The sequence below is a fragment of the Sinocyclocheilus anshuiensis genome, unplaced genomic scaffold (assembly GCF_001515605.1).
Source record: "Sinocyclocheilus anshuiensis isolate Anshui unplaced genomic scaffold, SAMN03320099.WGS_v1.1 scaffold1115, whole genome shotgun sequence".
NCBI classification, from domain to species: domain Eukaryota; kingdom Metazoa; phylum Chordata; class Actinopteri; order Cypriniformes; family Cyprinidae; genus Sinocyclocheilus; species Sinocyclocheilus anshuiensis.
The window spans coordinates 548,345-557,961 of NW_015547735.1; positions in this window are offsets into that span (position 1 = coordinate 548,345).

Here is a 9,617-nt window from a genome sequence, read left to right on the forward strand (position 1 = left end):
CTGCTGTGTGTGTGCACTTTGGATGGGTAAATGCAGAGCACTAATTCCGAGTATGGGTCACCATACTTGGCCACATGTTACGTCACTTCACTTCACTTTAGTGTGACTGATCACGCTGTAGCTAGTATGAGTAAAAAATGCTTTCTCTGTGTCCAGATTTGACTACAATAATAATAACTGACACTTCAAATCAACATTTAAATTTCAACGTTTACTAAATGTAGTCTTTAATAATGTCTGAAAATATATCAATGAATAACCTGATACAAGTAACATGCGATAACGTTTATATAGGGCTATACAGCCATCTAGAGGTTACACCCTGAAATTGCAGATGATAAATGGTGCATAATTGAGAGGTTAATATTTAGTAAAATCCCCTTAAAATAATAAAAATATTAAAGAAAAAAATAGGTTGGCTTGTATGTTTGGTGCAGAATGGGTGCGGTAGGGGGCCCGTCCCCATTTTCTTTCATAGGGCCCAAAATTGCTAGCGGCGCCCCTGTGTGTGTGTGTGTGTGTGTGAGAGTGAGTTTGTAAAGTGTGTGTGTGTGTGTGTGTGTGTGTGTGTGTGTGTGTAAAAATTCATTGCAATCCCTATGAAATATTTTTATTAAGAATCCATTGGTAATTCTTATAAACTATTTATGTATCTATTTATTTAATTATTTATAATTATTTGTCCTCTCGCAATTCTGACTTTATATCCTGCAATTCTGGGTTTATATCTCACAATTTTTAATTTGCAATTTATTTGTTTAGAATACATTGCAATCCCTATTATTAATGTATTTATTTAAAAATTCACTGCAGTTTTTATAATATAATACTTTCATTAAGAATTCATTTGTCATTCATAATTAATTATTTATTTATAGCACACTACAATCCCAATAAACACTGATCTTCTCAGATGTTAGACTTAAGATCCGGGATTTTCTATAATAAGGCTCTGGTTTGTGTGCATTTATGGTTGGAGGTTTTGGTTAACTGCATACTAATGAGATTTTTAATCATTTTTTGAATATTAAGTCTTGTATAATCTTGTATTTGTCGTATTTCTCACGTTCTGAACCTCACAACACTTTTAGCAATTGGATTTTATCCTCTAAGGAAATTTTTACACCTTCCATGTTCCCAAAACCTCCACGTCTCCAGTGAATTTCCACTTAAAATAGTCACAAAAGAGGCTATTGTCTGTAAAATAAGGCCTTAATTTCTGTAAATGGTCCTCAGACTGATTACAATGAGGCAGCATTGTGCAGGAACAAAAACTCATTTCAGATCAATGGTACATCAGGCGTTTGTGCTAAATACATACGGTGACGTTTAAATTACCCTGGAACAGAGTTACTGAAATTGTCGCTTTTGTTCAAAGTCAATTAAAAGTGAACCTGCAAAATCAGTTTAAGGTGTGACTCTACAGTAAAACCTAAAAAAAAGGGCCACAAAAATGAATGTTTTGGGTTTTTCATTCTGTCATCATTATGACTGAAGCGCTGCTCAACATACGACAGTCACAAACACAATTCACTTCCATAAAGTGATGTGAATCACATCAGAAACACAAATGCGAAGGATGAGCATTTCCGTTTCTAGTGCAGCTCTATTGACAATTCAGACTTCTCACAATTGTGTTTAAATCTTGCGATTCTGCTTTTAAATGGCAATTTTGAGCTTATATCAATTTTTTATTTATATCTCGCAATTGTGAGTTTATATTGCGATTCTGTTTATATTGCAGTTCTGAGTTTATATGTCACTATTCTGAGTTTACATTGTAATTCTAAGTTGTATCACGATTCTGAGTTTATATTGTGATTCTGTTTATATCACAATTCTGAGTTTATATCGCGATTCTGGGTTTTCACTGTGATTCTAAGTTTATATAATGATTCTGTGTTTATATAATGATTCTGTTTTTATATCACAATTCTGAGTTTATATTGTGATTCTGTGTTTATATTGTGATTCTTTGTTTATATTATGATTCTGAGTTTATATTGTGATTCTGAGTTTATATCGCGATTCTGAGTTTATATTGTGATTAGGGATATGCCGGTATCAAATTTTCATGTTGTGATTAATTGCTAATGCTTTTATCACGGTATACGGTATTATCACGATATTGGAATTTAGTTTAAAAAAAGATTGGCAGTTTATGTTAACTAATGAGTTAACTAATGTTAACTAATGAAACCCTAATGTAAAGTGCGACTGAACAATAAAGAATCAAAACACTTTCAAACAATATTGTAGTCCAGATTAAAATGTAAAAAAAGTTTGAAAATAAATAGCCTATTAAGTCTAAATATTTAAGTATTTGGCGCTAACAATATCATGCATATTCATTACCATGATATATCGCATTACCGAATACCGGCACAAGTCTAATTGTGATTCTGAGTTTATATCGCGATTCTGAGTTTATATAATGATTCTGAGTTTATATCGAAATTCTGAGTTTATATTGTGATTCTGTGTTTATATCGCGATTCTGTGTTTATATTATGAATCTGTGTTTATATCGCGATTCTGAGTTTATATTGTGATTTTGAGTTTATATCGCGATTCTGAGTTTATATCGCGATTCTGAGTTTATATTGTGATTCTGTGTTTATTTTGTGATTCTTTGTTTATATTGTGATTCTGAGTTTATATCGCGATTCTGAGTTTATATTATGATTCTGAGTTTAAATCGTGATTCTGAGTTTATGTTGTGATTGTGTTTATATCACAATTCTGAGTTTATATTGTGATTCGGAGTTTATTCGCAATTCTGAGTTTGTTATGATTCTGAGTTTAAATCGCAATTCTGAGTTTTCACTGTGATTCTAAGTTTATATTATGATTCTGAGTTTATATTGTGATTCTGTGTTTATATCACAATTCTGAGTTTATATTGTGATTCTGAGTTTATATTGTGATTCTGAGTTTATATCGCGATTCTGTGTTTATATTATGATTTTGAGTTTATATCGCGATTCTGAGTTTTCACTGTGATTCTAAGTTTATATTATGATTCTGAGTTTATATTGTGATTCTGTGTTTATATTATGATTTTGAGTTTATATCGCGATTCTGAGTGTATATTGCGATTCTGTGCTTATATTATGATTCTGAGTTTATATCGCGATTCTGAGTTTATATCGCGATTCTGAGTTTTCACTGTGATTCTAAGTTTATATTATGATTCTGAGTTTATATTGTGATTCTGTGTTTATATTATGATTTTGAGTTTATAACGTGATTCTGGGTTTTCACTGTGATTCTAAGTTTATATTATGAAACCTGAGTTTATATCTCGATTCTGAGTTTATATTGTGATTCTGTGTTTATATTATGATTCTGAGTTTATTTCGCAATTCTGAGTTTATATTGTGATTCTGTGTTTATATCGCGATTCTGAGTTTATATCGCGATTCTGTGTTTATATTATGAATCTGTGTTTATATCGCGATTCTGAGTTTATATTGTGATTTTGAGTTTATATCGCGATTCTGAGTTTATATCGCGATTCTGTGTTTATATTATGATTTTGAGTTTATATTGCGATTCTCAGTTTATATCACGATTCTTTGTTTATATTATGATTTTGAGTTTATATTATGATTCTGAGTTTAAATCGCGATTCTGAGTGTATATTGCGATTCTGTGCTTATATTATGATTCTGAGTTTATATCGCGATTCTGAGCTTATATTGTCATTCTGTGTTTATATCGCGATTCTGAGCTTATATTGTCATTCTGTGTTTATATCGCGATTCTGAGCTTATATTGTCATTCTGTGTTTATATCGCGATTCTGAGCTTATATTGTCATTCTGTGTTTATATCGCGATTCTGAGCTTATATTGTCATTCTGTGTTTATATCGCGATTCTGAGCTTATATTGTCATTCTGTGTTTATATCGCGATTCTGAGCTTATATTGTCATTCTGTGTTTATATCGCGATTCTGAGCTTATATTGTCATTCTGTGTTTATATCGCGATTCTGAGCTTATATTGTCATTCTGTGTTTATATCGCGATTCTGAGCTTATATTGTCATTCTGTGTTTATATCGCGATTCTGAGCTTATATTGTCATTCTGTGTTTATATCGCGATTCTGAGCTTATATTGTCATTCTGTGTTTATATCGCGATTCTGAGCTTATATTGTCATTCTGTGTTTATATCGCGATTCTGAGCTTATATTGTCATTCTGTGTTTATATCGCGATTCTGAGTTTTGACTGTGATTCTAAGTTTATATTATGAAACCTGAGTTTATATCGCGATTCTGAGCTTATATTGTCATTCTGTGTTTATATCGCGATTCTGAGTTTATATCGCGATTCTGTGTTTATATTATGATTCTGTATTTATATCGCGATTCTGAGTTTAAATCGCAATTCTGTGTTTATATTATGATTTCGAGTTTATATCGCGATTCTTAGTTTATATTATGATTTTGAGTTTATATTATGATTCTGAGTTTAAATCGCGATTCTGAGTTTATATTATAATTCTGAGTTTAAATCGTGATTCTGAGTTTATATTGTGATTGTGTTTATATCACAATTCTGAGTTTATATTGTGATTCTGAGTTTAAATCGCGATTCTCTGTTTATATTGTGATTCTGTGTTTATATTATGATTCTAAGTTTAAATCGTGATTCTGGGTTTTGACTGTGATTCTAAGTTTATATTATGAAACCTGAGTTTATATCACGATTCTGAGTTTATATTGTGATTCTGTGTTTATATTATGATTTTGAGTTTATATCACGATTCTGAGTTTATATTCTGATTCTGTGTTTATATTATGATTTTGAGTTTATATCACGATTCTGAGTTTATATTCTGATTCTGTGTTTATATTATGATTTCGAGTTTATATCACGATTCTGAGTTTATATTGTGATTCTGTGTTTATATCGCGATTCTTAGTTTATATCGCAATTTTGTGTTTATATTATGATTCTGAGTTTATATCGCGATTCTGAGTTTATATTGTGATTCTGTGTTTATATTAGGATTTTGAGTTTATATCGCGATTCTCTGTTTATATTATGATTCTGAGTTTAAATCGCGATTCTGAGTTAATATTGTGATTCTTTGTTTATATTATGATTCTGGTCTAAATCGCGATTCTGGGTTTTCACTGTGATTCTAAGTTTATATCACAATTCTGAGTTTATATCGCGATTCTGAGTTCATATTGTGATTCTGAGTTTATAGCGTGATTCTGAGTTTGTTATAACTCTGAGTTTATATCACGATTCTGAGTTTTTGTGATTATGAGTTTATGTTGCAGTTCTGAGTTTAAATAGTGATTCTGAGTTTATTTTGCGATTTATGATTTTAAATCTCAATTTTGAGCTGTTGTTGTTCTTTTTTTCCCCAGAATTGCAAGAGAAAAGGTTTGAGTTGTGAGATTAAAAAAAAAAAAAAGTTGCATCCTGTGGCAGAAACAAGCTTTCATACATTTCATTCATAAGTATTTGTGAAATTTAGTTCCAGTTTCTGAGTGAGCATTGTTTCTACAGCAGTTGTTTTCACTGTAGTCAGAGCTGAATGTTTGGCCCATATTCTCTCATACAGAGGGTTTTCTCCTGGTATTTGCTGCAGATGTCCGTGTTGGTCTCCTGAGATCAGCCCAGATGTGCCGTTTATTCACATCTGCTGTGAGAGGAGGAGAGTCGTGTAACTGCAGATCAACATCTGCGCTACGTGAGGGGAAACACATCTGATGTGAAAGCCAAGCTCTTGCAGAGAGTTTCATCTGCAGCCTCTAATAATGTCTAATAATCCCAGAGGATCTGAGCAAGTCCTTCTGTAAGATGACGAAGCTCTTGAAACGGCAAGATGCTCAAAACTGTAAGCTGAACTCATAAAGTTATTCCTTTGAAAAAAAAATGCAAGCTCAGAAAAAAGGCTCTCTCAAGATTTACTCAAGGAGACGGTATTGTGTAGATCATTATAAGATTTAAGCACAGGAGTATTTTTATGGTAGAGGAGAACAGGCTAACATGAGCTACTTTCTACATCTGATGATTCTGATGAAAAATATATGTGTATTCATTTTAAACGAATGGGTGCCGTCAGAATGAGAGTCCAAACAGCTGATAAAACATCACATCATCTTGTAAACGCTGCTTGATCTGTGCAGATTTCTCTCCTGATTCAGACCAGAACACTTTTTCACTGGAGGAAGCGTTATTATGGATTATGGACTCGTATTTTAGTTAAAAACGTCTTAATGCTGGATTTGTTTCAGCTTTTGTCTTCTCCAGATGTTAACTGATGGACTGGAGTGCTGTGGATTACTTGTGGATTATTGTGAAGTTTTTATCAGCTGTTTGGACTCTCATTCTGACGGCACCCATTCACTGCAGAGCATCCATTGCTGAGACACTGATGCAATGCTACATTTCTCCAAACCTGATGAAGAAACAAACTCATCCTAATCTCGAATGAACTGAAAGTGAGCACATTTGCTGCAAATTTTCATTTTTGGGTGAACTATACCTTTAAATTCATTTGAGTCATTTTGACGAAACATGAAGCGAAATGTTGTCATTTCTTTAGAATAACACTGATGCATCGTTCACAGTAGGATCTAGTGTTATTTTAGTATTACTTACTATTATAGTTTTTGTTGATGATTTGAATTAGATTTTGTTTTTATATTTTCAGTTTTCATTTTAATTTTAGATTATTTTTAGTAATTTTGTTGCGTTTTAGACTTTTTATCAGTTTTTGTTCTTTTTAAATATCATTATTTATGTTTAATTTGTTTTTATTTCCGTTTTAGTTTTTATTTAGTCACAGTTAGTAAATTTAGTGTTTTATAACTTATTTCAGTTACTTTAACATTTCTAGTTTGTATAATTTGTATTTTTTATAATCTTTCTATGTAAATATTTTTTTTTTCTAATATTTTATTTCAGTTTAAAAAAATTTTTTTACAAACAATAACCCCTTTGCTATGTGTGCTTTGCCATTTTTTATGTTTATAGTTTTAAAAATTATGTTTCTATTTTTCTGTGAATATTTTTATTTGTTCTTTTTTTTAAATACTGGTTTAATTTATTTTTATTTCTATTTCAGTTTTAGTTTTTTTATTCCCAGTTCTACTTTACTTTATTTCAGTTAGTTGTCAAGACAATATTTCTAATTCGTACAATTAAATGTTTTTTTTTTTTTTTTTTTACATTTTTTCTGTATAAATATTTTTTCTAATATTTTATTTCAGTTTTGAAAAGGTTTTTTTTTTTTTGTAACTGGCAATAACCCCTTTGCTATGTGTGCTTTTGCCATTGTTTATGTTTATATTTAAAAAAAATTATATTTCTATTTTTCTGTGAATATTTTTATTTGTTCCTTTTTTAAATATTACTATTTAGGTTTAATTTTTTTCTATTTCTATTTCAGTTTTAGTTTTTATTTATTCCCATTTCTACTTTACCTTATTTCAGTAATAAAATTTTCAGTAATAAAAATGTCATTTTATTTCAAATTAATATCAATGCACAAAAACTGTTAACAAAAACGTAATAGTTTTAGCTTTAGTTGCTGAATAAAGAGCGTGTATGAGCGGGTTTCTGGTGATCTGAGCGCTGGATGAAATAATGGACACGTTCAGTCTCTCTGTAATGTTGTGCACAGCTGGCTTTTACTGTCAAATTCATAAGAGCATTATATGTTATTATGATCAGCATGTTCAGAGCATTGCTGTATTGTAAACCATTATCTTTCCACAGGTAGTGACAAATATGGGCTCTGTGTGTCTGTAATGCCACTGTGAACGTTTAGCTAAGCAGTTCATCCACATCTAATGCTTTTCTCATTATTAATTATTAATTAATTTTCTCTTTAAACTTTACTTTTGATTAAATGATCAACTTAAATGGACTCTTTCAGTTTTATTTCTCATCGTGCTTATGCATTATAAAACAGTTGTGCTGCGCAATATTTCTGTGGAAACCGTGATACGTTTTATTTTTCAGGATTCACAGATGAATAGAAAGTTCAAAAGAACAGCATTTATTTGAAAAAGAAACATTTTGTAACATTATAAATGTCTTTACTGTTGATCAATTTAATGCATCCTTGATGAATAAAAACAAACATTTTTTTTAACTGTTTTATATGTGATATATTGTACTCTAATTTACTTTTGTGAAAATTACATATTACAATATATTCACATAGAAAACGGCTATTTTGAATTGTAGTAAAATGTCACAATTTTTACTGTTTTTGCTGTATTTTTTATCAAATAAATGCAACCCTGGTGAGCAGAATCATTAAATAATGTTTATTAAATATTAATAATTATTCCATTAAATAATAATTCCATTTCATTAAATAATTATTCCAAACTTTTGTATGCTATAGGATATGCAATAATATTATAAATTTTATTCATAATTATAAATTATATGTAAATATATTTTAGTTTCAGCTTAAGTAATAGTAAAATAGTAGTAAATATAAAAGTGAAAAAAAAAAAATAATAATAAATTAAAGTACATTAAAATTAAATTAAATTAAATTAAATTAAATTAAATTGTATTTTATTTTATTTTATTTTATTTTATTTTATTTTATTCAATTTAAAAAATAAAAATAAAACTTTACAGATGTACATCTAAAGTAAACAAGAGTTTGACAAAATATGCAAGAGTTACTTTACAATGAACAAAGCTTGTAAGTAATAATTTAACCAAACAATTATGATTTGACTGCAGGAGTGAGTGACAGAGCTTTGAGCCAATCACATGAGCCCTAAATGTCATGTGACTAATGACACTCAAGAATGGTTCATTTCTGTATGATAAATATCTGAGTGTGAGTTTGCACAGAAATGCTGTTCGCTGTCACTCATTAGCACCTGATTTATGTCTGAAATGACATACGAGCAGCATATTAATCTCAGTGAAAGTCTCTCAGTGTGATTATATTCAGCACACATATTACTCCATTATCTTGTCCAGCTCCTCTGAAAGCCGCAAACATTGATTTATGCTGTTGTGTTTCAGGACTGGCTTTCTCCTCGCCTGTTTACGAGGTCTGGAGGTCAGGAACATCTGATAGAAACCCGAATAACTGTTTCCTGAACCGCAGAATAATCAGAGATCCAGCAAAACACCGGACCGCAGTAACAACACTCATTTACTGCACAGAGAACAATAATAAAGCCTTCAAACACTGCAGCTGTTAGCTTATTAAATCAGCATATTATACTGATTTCTGAAGATCATGTGACACTGAAGACTGGAGTAATGATGCTGAAAATACAGCTGCGCATCACAGAAATACATTACAGTTTATTTAATTTAATTTAATTTAATTTAATTTAATTTAATTTAATTTAATTTAATTTAATTTAATTTAATTTAAAGGAATCAGTTGAGGAACCAACAGAACATTTACAGATTCATATCTAAAGTAAACAAGAGTTTAAGGTTGGCTGAACATGCAAGACTAACTTTAAAATAAACAAATTAAATAAAATGAAAACTAATGAACTAACTAATTTTAACTAAAATGTATATGATTGACAGCAGGATTGGCATCAGTCTGTCAGCATTCACATTGATCTCAATGGCAGGATCCTGGAGTGAGTGAC